General features: G+C 39.8%; 1 long non-coding RNA gene across 1 annotated transcript in view; it reads left to right on the top strand.

Moving 5' to 3' along the window:
• LOC136794064 (uncharacterized) overlaps positions 1-20,939 on the top strand; it is a 374,692-nt gene that overhangs the window by 5,988 nt on the left and 347,765 nt on the right. The window lies entirely within an intron of this gene.

The following is a 20,939-nucleotide window of genomic DNA, read 5'->3' as shown; positions in this document are numbered from 1 at the left end:
GTTGTTACCCAAGGGGCTTATAGTCTAATATGGAAGATAGACTTATAAACAAACAAGCAAAAACCAGAGGGAGATGTTTAATGAGGCAGTATAATGGGGGCTGGGGTGGGGTGGTGAGGAAGGTCAGAGCACCAGCTGTGGTATCAGTGGGATTTGGTTCACAACCCATAGCTGTGTGACCTTGACTGAATTCCTTGACTTCTCATGCCTTGGTGCCCTTTCTGGGTAAATGGGGCTGAAAAGAGTCCCTGACTCTTAGGACTTTGTTGTGGGTGATGAATGAGATGACATACCTTACATTTCTAGCAGACTGATTGACATGTGACAAGGACAGATTAAATAAGATCTGTTATCATTGCTAAACCGTTTGTATTCAGAGATCATGGGTGACATGGAGAAGGTATTATAACAGGTTCATTAAGTCTTTAAATAAATATGTGTTTGGGCATTTACCCCATTGCCAAAATCATCCTGTGAAAACAGACACAAATTCCTGTTCTCATGATGTTTAGTCTGAGGGAGTAGGTGGATGTTAAACAAATAATGCTGTGGTAAAGCTATCATTGCACACGATGAAGAATGCTGTAGAAGAAAAGAACAGGGTGCTATGAGAGAATGTAACGGTGGTGTTTCCTGAAGATGGGATAGGGACAAGGGCAGGGAAAGGCCTCTCTGGGAAAGTGACATTTAAAGTGAAGGTGGAAAGATAATTTTGAGCTAATGAGGCAGAGAGGGGAAGAGTGTTCCAGATAGAAAGAACAGCCTGTACCCAGGCCCAAGGTAGCATGCAGCTCAGCATGTTCCTGGATGTGAAAGAAGGCTCAGTGGTGGGGGTGAGGGGAGGGAAACTGGTCAGAGATGAGCTGGGAAGGTGAGTAAGGGTGTGCTGGTGATTTGCCTGCTCAATCAACTTCTCAGGGATTTCTCTGCCTTGCTCTGTGCCCTCCTGACCTCTGTGGAGTCCATCACCTGCATTCTCATGGCTTCTGGTTTCCAGTTGGGTTCAGCCAATGTTGTGAGGGTGGATCAGAAAACGGGGGGGAGAGATGTTTCTTCCTCCTTCCTTCCTGCTTTAGCAACAGGGTTCTGGCCCTCTGTGGCCACTGCTGGTGTCAGGTGGCCCCCCTTCCATGGCTCCAGCTCTAAGTTTCCTTCCCTTTTCTCTTCAGGCTTTGTGTGGCAATGTTTTCACCCTGAAGCTAACACCTGGGTGCTTCCCCAAATGATGTGAGTTTCCTCATCCTGCCTGCACGGCTTTAAACTGTCCCATTGCGGTGTTCTCTTCAGCTAAACTCTGAGTGTGCCAGTGTCTGCTACTGGGAACCTGACTGATAAAAGTAGTTACACTATGGAGGGACTTGTGTGGCAAGTTAAGAACATGGCCTTTTAGATTTCTATCTGCAGTGCAAAAGAAGCTACAAACATACTTTAGTCACTTCCTTGTCACTTTATCTTCTTCCTGCTACCGCCCCGTTTCTCTGCTCCCTTTAACAGAAGGCTGTCTTCTTCACAAACAGGCTCCTCGTCATTACTTCTGAAGCCACAGTTGATCATTTCTTCCTTCTCAAAAACTCCCTCTCTCTTAGCTTTCATGACCCCACAGTCTTTTAGGTCTACATGTCGACTCCTTCAGAAACCCTTTGTTCCTCTCCCTGGCTTGTAGATGTTGAGGGGCTGCCTAGGGCTTCTCTCCTTCTCCACTGCCATCATCAACCATAATCATTTCTCATCTGAACTACTGCAAATGCTTGCTAATTTATTCTTCCAAGAGCTTTTTGAATCATAAATCAGACCTTGTTACTACTTGCACAAATTACTTTATTGGCTTCCCATGGCACTTCGAATCCAAACTTGAACTGTCTGAGGTCCATCCCTGGTCTAAACAGCTGTATCCTGGAGGATATACTGAAACTGTGACCCTCTTATGGGTTAAGACTCAAGGCCGGTTCTGAGAAAAAGGGTGCTAAAATCTGTCATTGACAGTGTGGCAGTACCCCTTTTTTTAACACTTAAAAAAATATGTTTATTCCAGCCAGTCCTTCCTAGAATAGGTCTTCATGATATTGACTGGATTTTTATAGCATCTTGGACTTTCAGTTTAAGTTTGGAAAGTTACCAAGGTTTGGTTCACAATTTGTTTGTAAACCCTCCCTTGCAGTAGGGTTCCTTCTGCTACTCTTGTTGATGTGTTGATTTGACTTGTTTCTTCTTTTTCATGCTAAGTATCTATTCTGGTGACAACTTGTTATTATAGAAAAGGAGTGTCATGAGTTTTGTTTGGTTTGCAATAAGTTTCCGACTATAGAAGCCGATTTTCCTGTGTGTTAGCAGTTCTCTTGAATTATCATTTGAGTCTTAAGGCTTCTGGTGGGCGTTATCTAAACCTAGTTCCTGTTGGGCAGGTATAACATTAGAATTTCCCCATCTTTGATGATTCATCCTGAAAAGTAGTGGGTCACTGATCTGGCCTGGGAAGCCTAAGAACTGACAGATGCAAACACCTATTGGGAGGGGAAGGATGGAGAAAAAGATAGCAAGGATTATTATCTTTTTGAAGTACAGATTCATTCTCTTTCTTCAAAATTTTTTATTGGAAATGTTTTTATTGTTTTTTTTAATTACCAAAAGTAAAATATATTCATACGTCCTCATATATCTACCCTTTGACCCAACAATTCAAATCCTAGGTATTTATCCAAGAGAAATGGAAATCTATGTCAAAATTCTTGTGCAACAGAGAACTATATTCAGTATCCTTTGATAAAGCTTAATGGAAAAAAATATTAAAAAGGAGGAATGTATATGTATAACTGAATCACTTTGCTGTACAGCAGACATTAACACACTGTAAATCAACTATACTTCAATTAAAAAAAAATTCTCATGCATGAATGTTCACTGCAGCTTTGTTCACAATAGCCAAAATCTGGAAACAACCCAAATATCCATCAGCAGGATATGGACAAATTGTGATACACCATTTGAATGGAATACAACTTAGCAATGTAAAAAGAATGAACTACCAACGTATACAACAACCTGGATGAATCTCACAGGCACAACAGTGAATGAAAGAAGCCAGACACAAAAAATTATGAATCCATTTATATAAAATTCTAGAACAGTTAAAATTAATCTAAGGTGAAGTAAATCAGAACTGGTTGCCTGAGGTGGAAAGAAGGGTGGCGACAGCAGAATTAAAAATGAAAGTGATATACACTCATTTCAATAAATGAAACAATCCAAAAATATGTAAAGAAAAGTTGATCCTTTTCCATTTATTTTCACCCCTCTGTGGTAATCCTGTTAAAAGCATATGTATTTTTTCACACTGTCTTCATGTTCCTATAAATATAAACAAATATATGTGCACATATGTAACTTTTGCTTTAGGATCGTACTATGCATGATGCTTGCTTTTTAAAATACCTGCTTAATAATATGTTATGGATATCCCTCCAGTTCAATAAATATAGATCTAATTCATTCTTTTTAATACTGGTGTGATTCCTTAATATAAATGTACCGTAATTTATTGAACCATTTTCTTATTGATGGATAATCAGGTTGTTCCTACTTTTTATTTTTGCCACTGTGAAAAATATTGCAATAAAATAGATCTTTGCACATCTATCTTTATATATGGTGTTTAGAGTAGATTCTCAAAAGTGGGACCAGGGAAAGATATGTTATATGTTTTTTTTTATTTAAGGATGTTGGCAAATTGTATACCAAAGAGAGGATAGCAGTTCTTTCTCTCACCAAGCAACATATTGAAAAGCCCATTTTGTCACATCCTCACCAGCACTAGATGCTATTGCTCTTTAGAATTTTTGCCAGTTGTATTGATAAAAATATGTTGCCTTAATTTCAAATTACTCCTAACTGTGCAAAAAAAATATGTTTTCATACCTTATGTAAAAGTCCCTTTTAACATCCCTCCCATTTTTTAGTCCTGGTTCTTCTTAGGCAGTATGGCTCACACCCTTCAAGCTTGTATTTTCAGGTATATTGGGAGACGGGAGGCAAGCATGGCAGGGAAGGAGCCATTCCTATTCTTTTTGTTTGTCTTTCTTCTACTTCAAATATTCAGCCTAATGGGACGAATGAAATGAGTGATATACCTGGAGATATGAAAGCAGTTGCAAGCCTTAGCTCTGTGGCACAGGGCAGAGACACCAGAAAAAGTGACTTGAACCTGAAGTGTATTCCTCAGCTGAGTTTGTCACCAACATTGCTTCCACTAACACTGCATTTCCTTCAGCCTCTTTGCTGTAGATGTTAGCTGGCTTAAGCAGAGTTAGTTAGAAAGGCCTTCTCTGAACACCCTGCCTGAAGTTGGTTCTGTCATTGCCTATTATGAAGCCTGCTTATTTTCATCCTGGTACCAACAAGAATCTGTGATTGTCTTACTTATTTATTTATTTACTTGTTGTGTTGGGCAGTATCTCAGAACTCAAAATAGAACATAAAACAGAACTCAAGAGGGTTTAATTGAAGAGAAAGAAGCCAGTGGACCCTTCATGGAGCCAAGGTCAGGGTTAAGGGTATTAATAAGGATGTCGAGGCATCTGGGACTAAGCAGCAGTGAGGACCCATTACCATTAGTTTCAGTTCTCTATTGCTATGTAACAAGGTGCCCACAACTTAGTGACTTAAAAAAAGCAACCACCATTTATTTGCTCACGATTATTCAGTTTGAGCAGGGCTTGGTAGAAATGGCTCATCTCCACTCTGTACTTGGTAGAGTTGGCTGGGGAAATTCAACTGGAGCTGAGTGAGGATCAAAGATGGCTGGTGCCTCTGTGCTGGGGTGGCTGGACTGGTGAGTGGTGGGCTAGGCTTGTCTCTCTTTCTCTCCATGTGATCGCTCCCTATTTAATAATTTAGCCTGAGCGCTTATTAGGTGGCTGGGTCCCGGGAAAGTCAAAGTGGAAGCTGCTGGGCCTCTTAAGGACTTGTCCCAGAACAGACAGAGCATCACATTTGCCACGTTCTTCTGGTCAAAGCAAGTCACAAGGCAAGTCCAGATTCAAGGGGAGGTGAACTAGATACTACTTTTTAAGGGGAGGATCAGCTTGAGTATGTAGATTGAAATGAATCATTAGTAGCTGTCTTTTCAGATAATCTGCCACACATATGCTTCAGTATGAAAAGACAGAGGAAGAAAGTAGAATTTCCAGTGAGATCTGGTGCTATAGAGGAAGTCTATCCTGTAGAAGATGTAGTAGTTGAAATTTACTGCCAGAACTGTGAGGCTGAGACAGGGAGAAGAAATACCCTCATCTCTCTTCCTGCTGGCTAATTTCTTGCTAGTAAAAGGGAGCCTGGTTTACACAGTTCTCAGGGGTAAACCCTGAAGCAGGTCAGAAAAGGCCATTGAATAGGTTGGGGATGGGAGAGCCATTGAAGAGAAGCAGCATATTTTTTATTATCCATTTTTCATATTAGAATATGTTTCATCAAGGGAAGGGAGCATTTATCCTGATCACAGCTGATTCCCTGGGTGTAGCAAGTGCCTGGCACTTTCCAGGTACTCAATAAAATGTGTTCAATGAATTGAGTTCAGTTATCTGAGAAAGAGTCATAAACTTGACAGTCCTTGTTTCTGATACTGCAGAGGAAACACCTGAAAGATGGCAAGATAGAGGTTAATGAGACATGAAACCAGCTTGGTCCTAAGGCCGTAGCTTCACTTTGGGGCTAGTCATCGTGTAAAGCATGATGCAGATTTCCTAGAGACTGACATGGAGTGCTACTAGAATACTTTTAGAGTCATAACAACCAATCTGACCTCCCTGGTGATTTTCTGAGCATTATTCTTTCCTCACTGGGTTCCCTGATGATGGGCTTAGATGCCCTGAATTGATTTATCTGTTTTCCTTAATGTAGCACCTGTAAGAAGCTGGAATTTATTTTTTTAATTGAGATATAATTCAAATATCATAATAGTCTTTTAAAGTATGAATTCAGTGATTTTTTAGCATATTCACATCGCACTAATTCCTGAACATTATCATTAAACCCATATTTATTAGCAGTCACTTACCATCTCCCTGTCTTCCCAGTCCCTGGCAACCACTAATATACTTTCTGTCTCTGTGGATTTGCCTACTGTGGACATTATATATAAATGGAATAATGTAATATGTGACATTTTGTGTCTGGCTTCTTACACTAAGCATGATGTTTTCAAGGTTTATTCATTTGTGGCATATATCAGTGCTTCATTTCTTTTTCATGGCTGAATATTACTCTTCTGTATGAATATACCATATTTTGTATATCCGTGCATCAGTTGATGCACATTCATTCTGCTTTTCAGTTACTTTGAATAAATAGTGCTATGAACATTTGTGTACAAATTTTTTTGTGGACATGTTAATTCTCTTGGGTATAAACCTAGGAGCAGAATTGCTGGGTCATATGATACTTCTCTGTTTACCTTTTTTTTTTTTTTTTTTAATGTTTACCTTTTTGAGAAACTTCCAGAGAGTTTACCAAACTGGCTGCAGCACTATACATTCCTACCAGCAATGTATGAGGGTTCCAGTTTCTTCACGTCCTCTTTAGAGCTTGATAATGGCCATTCCAGTAGGTGTGAAGTGGTACCTCATTGCGGTTTTGATTTGTGTTTCTCTGGTGGCTAATGATGTTGAACATCTTTTTGTGTGCTTATTTGCCATTTGTATATCTTTTTTGAAGAATTATGTATTCAAGTCCTTTGCCTATATTTTAATTGCATTTTTTGTCTTTGTTGTTAAGTTGTAAGACTTCTTTATATATTCTAGATACAAGTTCCTTATTAGATATATGATTTGCAAGTACTTTCTCTCATTTTGTACAGTGTCTTTTTCACTTAAAAAAATATTTAGGGACTTCCCTGGTGATGCAGTGCTTAAGAATCTGCCTGCCAATACAGGGGACATGGGTTTGAGCCCTAGTCCGGGAAGATCCACATGCCATGGAGCAACTAAGCCCCTGTGCCACAACTACTGAGCCTGTGCCCTAGAGTCTGCGAGCCACAACTACGGAGCCCGTGTGCCACAAATACTGAAGGCCGCACACCTAGAGCTCATGCTCCACAACAAGAGAAGCCTCCACAATGAGAAACCTGTGCACCACAACGAAAGAGTAGCCCACGCACAACACAACTAGAGAAAGTCCGCGCGCAGCAATGAAGACCCAACGCAACCAAATATAAATAAATTAAAATAAAATTTAAAAATTAAAAAAAAACTTATTTATTTATTTATAATAATGATTTAAGACCAGTCAATTTACTGTTTTTTTTTTAACTTTATTTATTTTTGGCTGTGTTGGGTCTTCATTGCTGCACGCCAGGCTATCTCTAGTTGCAGCAAGCAGGGGCTACTCTTGGTTGTGGAGCATGGGCCCTAGGCCCACGGGCTTCAGTAGTTGCAGCATGCAGTCTCAGTAGTTGTGGCTCGGGGGCCCTACAGCACACAGTCTTCAGTAGTTGTCATGTGTGGGCTCAGTAGTTGCGGCGCAGAGGCTCTAGGGTGTGCGGGCTTCCGTAGTTGTGGCTCATGGGCTCTAGAGCACAGGCTCAGTAGTTGTGGCCCATGGGCTTAGTTGCTCTGTGGCATACGGGATCTTCCCGGACCAGGATCGAACCCATGTCCCCTGCGTTGGCAGGCAGATTCTTAACCACTGCGCCACCAGGGAAGTCCGTATTTATTTATTTATTTATTTATTTAGGCTGCACTGAGTCTTAGTTGTGGCACGTGGGATCTTCGTTGAGGCATGTGGGATCTTCGCTGAGGCATGTGGGATCTTTACTGAGGCATGTGGGATCTTCAGTTGTGGCATGCAGGGTCTTTTAGTTGTGGCATGCGGACTTCTTAGTTTTGGCATGCAGACTTCTTAGTTTGGTCATGCAGATTCTTAGCTGCGGCACACAAACTCTTCATTTCTGGTGTGCATGTGGGATCTAGTTCCCTGACCAGGGATTGAACCCAGGCCCCGTGCATTGGGAGCTCAGAGTCTTACCCACTGGACCACTAGAGAAGTTCTTCACTTTCTTGATAATGTCCTATGAAGCACAACATTTTAAAATTTTGATCAAGTCCAATTTATTAATTTTTTTTCTTTGGTTACTTGTCCTTTTGGTGCTGTACCGAAATACTGCTTATTCCAAGGTCACAGAGATCTACCTCTATATTTTCTTCTAAGAGTTTTGTAGTTTTAGTTCTCAGATTCAGGTCCTTGATCCATTTTGAGTTAATTTTTGTATATGCGGTGAAGTGGGGCCCAATTTCATTCTTTGCGTGTGAATATCCAGTTGTCCCAGCACCATTTGTTGAAAAGATGATTCTTTTCCCAATGAATTATTTTCTTTGATTGATGATAACTCTCAGAAGTTATTCCTAATGTGAATAAGAATGACTCGAATTATTCCTGGCTTTTAGTTTACATGAAGAATTTTTGTCTCCTTCAATTTGGGTACTTTTGTTTCAGAGGTCATTCCAGGATCTCAGACTTGTATTCTTTTGTTTTTTTTCCCCCTTGTCTACCTTTTAATTTTTATTTTGTTTTATTTATTTATTTTTAATTAATTAATTTAATTTATTTATTTTTGGCTGCATTGGGTCTTCATTGCTGCGCACGGGCTTTCTCTAGTTGTGGCAAGTGGGGACTGCTCTTCATTGCGGTTCGCTGGCTTCTCATTGCAGTGGCTTCTCTTGTTGTGGAGCACGGGCTCTAGGCACACGGGCTTCAGTAGTTATGGTGCACAGGCTCAGTAGTTGTGGTGCACGGGCTCAGTAGTTATGGCTCACAGGCTCTAGAGCACAAGCTCAGTAGTTGTGGCGCACGGGCTTAGTTGCTCTGTGGCACGTGGAATCTTCCAGGACCAGGGCTTGAACCTCTATCCCCTGCATTGGCAGGCTGGTTCTTAACCACTGCACCACCAGGGAAGTCCCAGACTTGTATTCTTGATTTACACAATGCTGAACCTACTAAGGGAGGTGGCTGAGGGAGGACAATGGTGTAAGTCCCAGTCCAAGTTTGAAAGCCCAAGAACCAGGAGTTATAATGTCGAGGGCAGGAGAAGACAGATGTCCCAGCTCACAGGGAGAGTGTGAATTCACCCTTCCTCTACCTTTTTGTTTTATTCAGGCCCTCAACAGATTGGATAATGTCCACCCACATTGAGGAGGGCCATCTGCTCTACTTGTTTCACCAATTCAAATGCTAACCTCTTCTGAAACACCCTCAGAAACATACCCAGAAGCACTGTTTTACCAGCTATCTGGGCATTCCTTAGCCAAGTCAAGTTGATGCATACAATTAACCATCACAAGGATTAAATGAGTTTTAATCCTGTGAAATTCGTTACAGATATAAAAGAAGGCAAATGTCAATGCTTTGGCAAAAGTTGGACTCGGTTGTCGGAAAGCAAGCTTTGCACTTTGATTAATTAACTGGGTGACCTTGCCGAATCACTTAAACTCTCAATTTCCTGTTCTATGAATGCAGCTAATAATGACAAGTTTAAGGACCTTTCTGAGTTATCATGAGACTGACACAATGTAGTAGGTGTAAAAGTGCTTTGGAAAACTTCTTATTCTGGGCATTGCTTTCATTCTAAAAACTGCCCTTGAGTTGCTATTTTATAGTACCAATTTATCCCTGTGCTTGGGGCCAGCCCCAACTAATGTTTACAATAATAAAACATTAACATGAGATTTCTTACAACTTAGCTGGGTAAGGGCCAGGCCCTGGTACTTGCCTCACAGAAAGTAGTTATACAGCGTTTATTAACAACCAAGCTCTCAGGGAACTCTCAATGAATACTTTTGGTGCTGCGGTAAAAGGTGACCGAATAATATCAACCATAGTCTTTTACTGATGACTTAGAATATAGAGGAAGTATGTTTTTTTAAAAAAGTCTCAGATGACCTTATTTACATTGCGGTGCAGCTGGAAGACCTAAGTCTTCACAACCTCGTCCATGCACCTCTCATCCACCCCAAGTAGTTATGGGGAGGAAGATAGTTTGCTCAAGGGAACCCTATTTGAGGGAAGGGGGACAGTGAACCAAATAAAGGAACCATAGTAATCCAGAGCACTAACTCCAGTGTTGAGAAAGATACATTTGCAAATTATGAAGCATTTAGATACAGTTCTCTATATCCCTGTGGGTTGGTTTAGATTTAACTGCCTCTGATGATTAATGTTAAGTTTTGGAAGATACAAGTAGGTTCAAAAGTTATTGACAGGCCAAGGTAGAAGATCTTTGTCACCTACCATGTCAAGAGAGACATCAAAGAGGACTGGACACCTGGAGTATCAACAACCCTCTCCCCTACTGCGCACCTCCTGGACAAATTTCTGAGTGTTATGTCAGACTGAGTAACTCAGAATTTGAGATATTTTCCCTAGGGGAAACACATCCCCTGGTTGGGGAAGAGATATGGCCCTGGGGCAAAAACAGTCCTTGTGAGGAAGGGTGGAATTTTCCAGAGATTAGAGAGGAGGATGGTGCTTTCATATGAAAATATGAGGGTCCAGAAACAAGGTTAGGATCTGGGGGGATTCCAGGAAGGAAATTCCCTTTATGGAGGGTTTAACCTCTTAGGTGCTTTTCCTTTTAACCACGAAAAGTTATACTGAGTATTTAGTTTTATACTATTTCCCTCAAACTCTGTAATTGCCTTTGGCTTCTTCCAACCCTTCAGTAAAGTTTAATACACAGCTTCTTATCAGCTGTGGCTCAATTTCCTTATGTGTAAAATGGAGATAATATCTACCTCTTAGGTGAGGATTAAATTAATTAATACATGTTAATTAATGTGCTAATTAGTGGCGCAGTGGTTAAGAATCTGCCTGCTAATGCAGGGGACACAGGTTCGAGCCCTGGTCTGGGCAGATCCCACATGCTGTGGAGCAACTGAGCCCATGCACCACAACTACTGAGCCTGCGCTCTAGAGCCCACGAGCCACAACTACTGAGCCCACATGCCACAGCTACTGAAGCCCATGCTCCTAGAGCCTGTGCTCCACAACAAGAGAAGCCACCACAATGAGAAGCCCACGTACCGCAACAAAGAGTAGCGCCCGCTTGCTACAACTAGAGAAAGCCCACGTGCAGCAACGAAGACCCAGCACAAACAACAACAACAAAACACTGTTGTGGCCTCTCCCGTTGCGGATCACAGGCTCCGGACGCGCAGGCCTGGCGGCCAAGGCTCACGGGCTTAGTTGCTCCGCGGCATGTGGGATCTTCCCGGACCAGGGCACGAACCCGTGTCTCCTGCATTGGCAGGCGGATTCTCAACCACTGCGCCACCAGGGAAGCCCCAAATTTATTTTTTTAAGTGCTAATTAACGAGTTAAATTAGGATACCCAGCAGCACTTGGCCCATAAAAATGCTCAGTATATGTTCACTATTATGCCTATTGTTTGTTTGGGTTTTTTTTTTTTTTTGCGGTACACAGGCCTCTCACTGTTGTGGCCTCTCCCGTCGTGGAGCACAGGCTCTAGACTCACAGGCTCAGCGGCCATGGCTCACGGGCCTAGCCACTCTGCGGCATGTGGGATCTTCCTGGACTGGGGCACGAACCCGTGTCCCCTGCATTGGCAGGCGGACTCTCAACCACTGAGCCACCAGGGAAGACCTGTTGTGCCTATTGTTACCATACCTTCTCCTCTTCCTCTTCTTAAGGCCTTTCTTTTTTTTTAAAATTTGGCCACACCATGTGGCACATGGGATCCTAGTTGCCCGACCAGAGATCGAACCTGAGGCCCCTGCATCGGAAGCACAGGGTCTTAACCACTGGAGTACCAGGGAAGTTCCTCTCAAGGCCTTTCAGACAGCAAAAGGAGCCAGAGCTACTTCCATTTTTTGAGGCTGCCAGTGTATTAAAAAATAAGGAAATTACAAAATATGATTGCAAAATATTGGTATGCTTTAAGCAGTTACATATGACAAATTAATGCTTTGCAACACACACACACACAAATACAAGCAATAAAACTGCACTCTTTATGGGGTAATTACAATGGTATACAAATTGCATACTATGGACACTGTAGCTCAGGGATAGGAGCCTAAAGCGGAAAGGCAAGGCAAACATCAGTATCTTCCAGACCTGTCACCTTATCTTCCTATCTTTATTTATAACCCCACTGAGAAAAATGTTTAAAGGAGAACTTCAGTCCTTTCATGAATGGGAGGCTAGACCAAAAGTTCCCTCTGCACCCCTCTACTCCCAATCCTTGTGCTCAAGGCAGATTCATAAAGGGAAGGAAGAGCCCTCTCTCCCCAGATCCCTCCCACCACCTTTGGAGAGAGAGAAGTGGCCAAAGACCAAGTAGCCTGAAGGAGCAGTCAAGCAGATGATTCTGGAAGGGACAAATCATTAACGTCCACTTCTACCTCAACTCTTTCCCTAATATTTATGAGGAAGATAAAAAAGTAAGGGGAGAGAGAAGCTGACTTTCTAGTAGCTTGAGTAATGGCTGGTTGTATAGAAGAATCACAGGTGAGCCAGGCTTCAGCTTCATGGGCTGATCCTTTCATTGTTATCTGTCTTGATGGAAATCTTTCTAAAATGGAGTCTACTTCCCCACATTATTAAAAAGAGTGTACTGAAAATAAAAAACAGAACCAAAACATAGTCTACAAGTGAAAAAGATGGATGACATTTTATTTGAGATACCATGTGCTTGTGAATCATGTCTGAAGAGTTTTATTTTGGCAGAGAGGAATACCTAGAAACTCATAGCAGAAGATAAAAAATGCACACATATTTTCCACACTATCTCTGTTTTCTCTATATTTTCAAGTTGGTGTCATAGCTCTACATTAATCATCATGGGGATGAAGAAGAGGCTTGGTATTCATTACTGTAAAAGTGAACCTGCAGAGAAATGTGACTGCAAGCATTTCTCTTGGATGAGGACCATTTAAAGTGCTTTTTTTTTTTTTCTAAAAAAAAAAAAAAAAGAAGAAGAATACTAATAGAGGACAAAGCTAAGAAAGCTCTTAAAACTAATTTCCTTAAGAATAAAGAAAGAAAACAAAGTTTTATTTCCAGATGGAATCCACTCCCTCTTGACTCAAGTTTTGGCCATTATTTCATTCCCTTTTTAACCCCCAAGGTACAGTGGGATAAGGGAAAGGGGATACACATTGTAGACCAAAGTCTTGGGTGTTGGTTTATCTCAGGTCCTTAACAGTTTATGGTTTCAGGCATCTCTGAATCTTGGATTTTCTATTTGTAAAATGACCCAGTTTCTCCCCTGCTCCAGGAACATTATAAAGATGAAAAGCAGTAGAGATTTGTGACTATACGTATAGATGTATGATGTTGCCTAGTGCTTGTCCTGGAATCTACCTGTTGCTCAACAAAGGGCAGTTGCTATTATGTGTTAGTCACATTTTATTCCCATTTGCTTCCCGTAGTATGTTAATCTTCCCTGTTTTCATCTCAGTTGTTTTGCTCTTGCCCAGTGGAATGCATGGTATGACCACCCGTTCGTTCATTCATTTATTGATTTATAAGCTTTTTATTATGGAAAACTTCAAACATACCCAAAAGTAGAGAGCGTGGTATAAGCAAGCCCAATGTACCCATCACCCAGTTGTGAGCATTAACTCATTGCCACTCTTTTTTTCATCTACACTCTGTCTGCCTCCTTCCCCACTGGATTATTTTTAAATAGATCCCTGACATCAAGTCACCCATACGTAAATATTTTAGTGTGTTATCTCTAAAAGATAAGGACTGTTTTAAAAACACAACCTACTTTAGCACACCTAAAAACAATTCCTTAATAATGTAAAAAATCTCAGAATCAGTTAATGTTCAAATTTCCCAATTGTCTCACAAGTATGTCTTTTAAAAAATTGCTTGGTTTCATTGGGATCCATATGAGGCACATAGATAGATTTGATCCATGTATTTCTTAGGTCTCTGTTAATCTCTGGGTAGCTCTCTCTTTTCTTTTGTCCTTGCAATTTATCTGTTGCAGAAGCAGGTCACTTGGAAGTTTGGAGTTTTCCAAATTCTGAATTTTGCGTACTGCATTCCCATTGTGTTGTTTAAATGTTTCTCACCCCGGCAACACTGCCCCCACCCTGACCCGGATTCCCTGTAAACAGGTATTTAATTGTGATCTAATTCAGATTCTAGTTTTCGGCAAGAATATGTCATGGATGTTGTTATGGGCTGAACTGTGTCTCCCCAAAATTTGTGTGTTGATGTCATAATCCCCGGTACATAAGAATGTGAACTGTTCTTGGAGATGAGATCTTTAAAGAGGTAATTTAGTTAAAATGAGATCATTAGGGTGGGCCCTAATCCAGTATGACTGGTGTCCTTATAAGAAGAGGAAATTTGGACACAGACAGTTACAGAGTGAAAACCTAAGAAGGTGGACCATCTGCAAGGCAAGGTGAGAGGGCTTAGAAGAAATCAACCCTACTGACACCTTGATTTCAGCCTTTTAGCCTCTGTGAGAAAATGTATTTCTTTTGTTTCAGCCACCCAGGCTAGAAAACGAACACAGGTGGTGTTGGGAATTTCTATCACGAGGCACATAGTGAGGGGTTGTCTCCCTCTATGGCAATATAAGCTGCCATTGAGGATTATTGACTAGATCCATTATTTCATTCAGGGTTTTCAAAAATGGTCACATTCTAATTCTATCATTACTTTTTCATTCAACTGGGATTTATTTGTTTTTCTAAAGAGAAATGTTTCCTTCACCAATTGTTTGGAAACTCTGAGAACAAAAATAAATGCTTGATTTTCTCTCTATTCACCAGTATTCAGAACAGTGAGTTGGTTCCCTAGCATCTTTCAGAAATGCTTCTTTTTAAAAATGAACTCATGAAGTTTAGTACATTTGACTTGTTTGAATTAATTACATTTGTTATTCTATTTAATGTTCAGATTATTCCAACTTTGGCCAAGGGGAACTTTTTCACTATGGCTCCTGAGTCCTTTTGACACAACACCAGACTTCTTTAGCTGCTTCCTCGCTTTTTATTATTACACGATATCCAGACTTGTCTTTCACATTTTCTGCTTCAACCTCAAGTCAACCATTTTTCCAAGGAAATGGTATTTGGAGGCCATGATCTGAAGATTAGCAGTGCTCATTTCTATTGGATTTATTATTGTTTTTATGACATTGCAGTGGAGAGATCTTGGCAATACTTTTTTTATTTTAAAAAGAAAAGACATCATGAGTTCATAATAATACAAATTTATTATTACAGGGTATTATGTAATATCTTTGATTTTCACAGTATTTGTATCTATTTTCTCCTAATCTGAAAATCATGGTTCCTAACAATATTAACAATTACTTATTTGCTTTATTCTACCATTAATATAATAGTTTCAGAATAATAACAGCAATATTATTACTAACAATATGATTACTAAACATAGTTTAAGATAGTTTTGAAGTTCTTTTTCTTTACTAGGGATACATAGCCAAATTACTATGTTTCAAAATCATGTGAATAATTCCTTTCAATATACTCTTAGTTTTTGTTTTATTTTGTTTTTATTTCTTAGGAATTGCCTTTATTTTTATTTCTGTTAGTTAATCATCTAGACATTTAGGTGGTTAAAAGTTAAATCTATAAAACAAATTATATGCAGAGTCTAGTTTCTCATCTTATTCCCTCTATCTTGTTCACTCTCTTCCCAGCAGGTAACATTTTGTTTTAAATATATGTAATCTCTTTTATATATATGCATATATATATATAGATATATAATATGTGTGTATGTATATATATATATATGTATATATATACCATAGATGTCATGTATGTATAAGCATATATGTATTTAAACAGGAGCTTATTACTGCAATAACTTTTCTCTGCCTTGTTTTCTCACTCATTGTTATACCTTGGAAATCACTTCATAGCATATTTACAGCTTGGAGAGCTCCACTGTGAGCATGGACTATTATTTATGCAGATAGCTTCCTACCAATGAACACTTAAGTTGTAGCCAGTCTTTTTCTATTCCAAGTAATGCAATTTGCACTTGGCACAGCATACACAGAAATTTTCATATTTTTGTAAGTGTATTTTTGGGATCAAAACTTGAAAGTGGAATTTCTGAGTCAAAGAGAAAATGAAAATTTTGTAGATATTGCCAACTAACCTCTATAGAAGTTGTACCATTTTGCCTTCCCACCATAAAGGAATGAAAAGTTTTGTTTCCCCAAAGTAACATCACAGAATATGTGGTCAATCTTTTGGATTTTTTGCCATCTGATAGGTAAGAAGTGGTATCTCAGCATGGTTTTAATTTACATTTCTCTCCCTATGAGCAAGATGGAACATCTTTTCATATGTTTAAGAGTCATTTGCATTTCCTTTTTTTATGAAAGAATTTTTTCTGACTCCTCCCTTTCTATGATCTCCCTGTAGTTTCCAGGTTCATGGTGTTCCCCTGTTCAGTCCTCAGGCCTTTAGGTACAACACTCAGCCTTGGACTTCCTACGGCTGTGCCTGCATCAGTGGTGGGAGAACAGTAAGAAAGAAAAAAGCAATAGGTGTTCTCCCCACCTCCTTAGGCTCAAAGTCCCTCTAATGAGAGAGAAAGGCTCCCCTTCTCAGAAAGTAGACCCCTGTAGGCTCTGGCTGCTGTTACTTTTGCTATCGTTGCTACTGTGGGATTGCCTGGGGGCTGGTGCATGAGAACGCAGAGAAAAGGACAACCTCCGAGAAATTTTCCATTCTCCCTTAGCATTAGTCCAGCTCTAGAAGGCTTCTCCTGGACCTCTCTTTCTCTGCCTCCTGCCAAGCTCTGGATATCAGGATGTCTATAAACCAGGTTGGGGATACCAGGGAAAAAAGGGGAAATTCACAGCTGGTTTGGTGGTACTTCAAATTCTGATCTTCTCTAATTTGCCTTCTGTGGTTTAAGTTAAGAAAACTTCAGGCTTTCTAGCCATATCTACTGGGAGAGAATGTGCTTACATCATCTTACCTGGAACTGGCACTCCTGCCTCAGGGATTTTCCACTTATTTTCTTCCTTGTTTGAAATGCTTTTCACCTAGATCTTTGATTGACCAACTCCTATTGATATTTCAAGTTTTAACTCAATTGTCACCTTCTCAGATAAACCTTTTCTGACTACTGTCTATAAAGTAGCCTCTTCCAATCCTAGACACCCTTTGCCACAGTATTATGTTGTCTTCATAGCATTTGTCATGACCTGAACTTATCTTCTTTACTTGCTCCTCGACTGTATCCCCCTAAATCTATGAAAACAAGGACACATCTTGCTAATTACTTTCTCACCTGCATTTAGAACATTGACATCTAGAAAGTGTTCAGTAAATAGGTGTTGAATAAAAGAATGCAAAGGAATTAAGCAGTATTGGGGTAAAATAAAATTTGTTGGCTGATGGTCTGAGGAAGTGTGATATCATTACACTGAGGCCACAAGCATGGGGTAGGGGCCATGTGGTATGGGAGTAGACATCAGAATTGTGGCCCTCATCTTGGCTGTGCCACTAATTTGCTCTATGGTATTGGAAGTTACTTCGTCTCTTTAGGCTTTAATTTTCTCATCTGAGAAATGCTAGATTGAGATTTGTTGAACATGAAAGTCCTTCCAACTTCAGCATCTTAAGCTTCTTAAACATTTAAGTCAACAGCATGCCTTTAAAATTTAGTTACATGATCCAAAAGAATCAGTTATACCAGAAGAACCTGTCTCTCCACAGTATGAAATTTTCCTTTGGCAAGAAAGTATGAATGAGATAATGATGGGAAACGAGGTCTCGGTAGGTTCTGACACTGAAATGACTGGCTCGCTTCTGGCAGTATACATCTATTTCAATCATTATTTTTTCTTCTCCAATTTCAGGTATCACATCTAGTCCAAATATAAGCTTAGTTCCACTCCTGTACTACAGTGTGATTTTTAACTTTGGGAACTGTTGGGTGTTTCCTTACCCAAATTCTCCACACACACAACATGCAGAGAACGAGGGAGTTTCCTGAAACACCGGGCACTACCAACCTGCCTCCTCCCCACTCGTTTTCCCAGGACTGATCCTCCAGTTAAATCTGGGTTAGTAGAGTTGCACCTCCCCTTCCCACTGTAACAGGTGTGGACCCAGAGATCCCATTATTACTAGCTTGCAGCAGACATCCTGGGCCTGTCCAATTTGGCTTAAATATTTTGGTTTCCCTCAAGTTCCTTGGGAGTTTGGATTTGAGAAACCTCAGGCCAAATCCAAACACATTGAGGCCCTAAAAGTCTGCACCAGGAATGTGGTGGTATGTAAATGAATCACTTTGCTATTTATATTTCTCTCTAGTGTTGGTGTATGAATCATATCCAAATTATTTGCCACAATGGAATCAATAGCCTTTTACAGAGAAGTCTGGAAAAAGGGCCTATTTTCTCCTTTTCTCTAGTTTCTCTCATGTTTTCATCTATTTACTGGTATTAGATGGATACTCATTCACAAAACATTTGCTACGTTCTAGATACTGTCTAGCCTTTGGGATGAATCTAGATGGAAGGAGAGCTTTTATTTTCCTTCATAAATTTTTTTTTTTTTTGCGGTATGCAGGCCTCTCACTGTTGTGGCATCTCCCATTGCAGAGCACAGGCTCCGGACACACAGGCTCAGCGGCCATGGCTCACGGACCTAGCTGCTCCGCTGCATGTGGGATCTTCCTGGACCGGGGCATGAACCCGTATCCCCTGCATTGGCAGGCGGACTCTCAACCACTGAGCCACCAGGGGAGCCCCTTCATAAATATTTTGACCTTTTATTGCTATTCAGTTCTTCCTTTACTGCATCTCTGAATCTCTGAAGATAGTGCCTGTGGTTTCCTTAATATAAAGCTAATAAAATTGTCACTCAGAGTATTTTTAAATGACATGTACAATTATTGATAGTTTTGATGCTCGGCAGTGGGGCATAATTAGATTTTGCTGTCATAAAGTATTAAAGTGAGAAAGTATGGACTGTAGGTACTGTTTGGATAGAGTTATTTTTCTTTCTTTATGTGGGCCCATGTTTAAGAGTGATTCAGGGACTTCCCTGTTGGTCCAGTGGGAAAGAATCTGCCTTCCAATGCAGGGGACACGGGTTCAATCCCTGGTCCCGGAACTAAGACCCCACATGCCACGGGGCAGCTAAGCCCATGCACCACAACTACTGAGCCCATACGCCTCAACTAGAGAGAAGGCTCCACGCCACAAAGAAGATTCCTCAACTAAGACCCGACACAGCCAAAAATAAATAAAATAAAATAAATAAATAAATAAAAAAGAGTGATTCAGAGATTCAAAACTGAAGTGCACGATTGTCACACTTTAAGTCAGAGATATTCATTACCGTGTTACCATACAAAACACTGGATATGATCTGATTGTTCAATATAGAGAACTGATTAAATAAATTAGAAGAGAATTCAGTACAGCCATTACAATTATTGTAGAGTTGTAGTTATATTGGAATGTGTATTCAATATATTATTAAATAAAATAGTTAGGTTATAGCAGCATATGACCCAGCTTTATTTTTTAAATTGTAAATAAATGTATTTGTAAAAAATATAAAAATAAGTTAAAGATGTAAAAACTATTAAGATTAGTTACATGTAAATAAATAAATTATAAATAAGTAAATGTTTATCAATATATTATATACACATAGGTAAATGCACAGATATGTGTGTATATTTATATATGTTTATATATATTTTTTACCAACCTCAAGGAAAATTCTGAATTCTTTGTAAATATTAATAATCAGTGATTATCTCTAAATTATGGGTGATTTATGGTATAACATGGTTAATCTCAAGAATTTTGGAGCTAGACCGCATGGATATAAATCCTGGCTCTACCAGCCATGTGACCTTTGTTTGGCAAGTTACATAACCTCTACATGCTTCAATTTTCCCTCTGTAAAATGAAGATGATAAAAACTATGCCTGCCTCATGGGATTGTTTTGAGTAATAAGTTATTTAAGATAGGAAAGTGCTTAGAATAGTGCTTGGTATATAGTAACACTATATAAGTGTCATTACAATTTTCAGTATTATCCATATTATTAGCAATGATCATGTAGTCTTCTATACTTAGAAAACAATTCAGTAAATGTTATTTTTAACCAAAAACATATTGCATTATCGATGAAATCTTTCCAGCAATGTACCCCCCTTGTATCATAAATATATCAAGTCAGAAGGAAATGACAATGAAAATAATATGCATTAGGGTTTTTGAATACATTATGTAAAAGCCATAAATACATTCACCCTTTTCTGTCCATTTAGTGTCAAATATAAGTGGATGATGAAGAGTTTCTCCTCCAGCAATAATGTCTAACTTTGGCACACATCAGAATTTCCTGGAGGTCTTGTTAAAACCCAGATTGCAGGGACTCACCCCCAGAGATTCTGATTCAGAAGGTCTAGGATGAAGTCTGAATATTTCTAACAAGTTTCCACTTGATGCTGGTGCTGCTGGTTCTCAGGACCACACTTTGAGAACCACTGACCTAGAGTACCTAATGCCATAATCAGGTGGAAGGGCCTTTTTTTCAGTCACTCCCAGCTGTATGATGTTCCTTCTTTCTTCCCTCCCTTTCTTCCTTCCACAAACGCATGGAGCATGTACCATGGGCCAGGTACTGTGTTAGGTGCTGGGGATAAAAAAAATGTCTTGCTTTCTGTGAACTTATAGTTTAGGGGGAAACTTAAACAAGTTATTTAATCTGACCTCTGATATCTTAACCAGAGAATAAAGAGTTTAATCATTAATTCACTTTATTGGCAACTATTGGACATTTACTCTGTCCCAGGCTCTACGCAAAGCAAAAACAAAACAAAGCTATTTAATTATATAATGTTTTCAGTATTCATAAATATTCTAATTGATCCTCACACCAACCATTCATGG

Source organism: Kogia breviceps, chromosome 4, assembly GCF_026419965.1.
Source record: "Kogia breviceps isolate mKogBre1 chromosome 4, mKogBre1 haplotype 1, whole genome shotgun sequence".
Taxonomy (NCBI): Eukaryota; Metazoa; Chordata; class Mammalia; order Artiodactyla; family Physeteridae; genus Kogia; species Kogia breviceps.
Note: the sequence above shows the minus strand (reverse complement) of the source record. Positions and strands in the feature narration are given on the sequence as shown.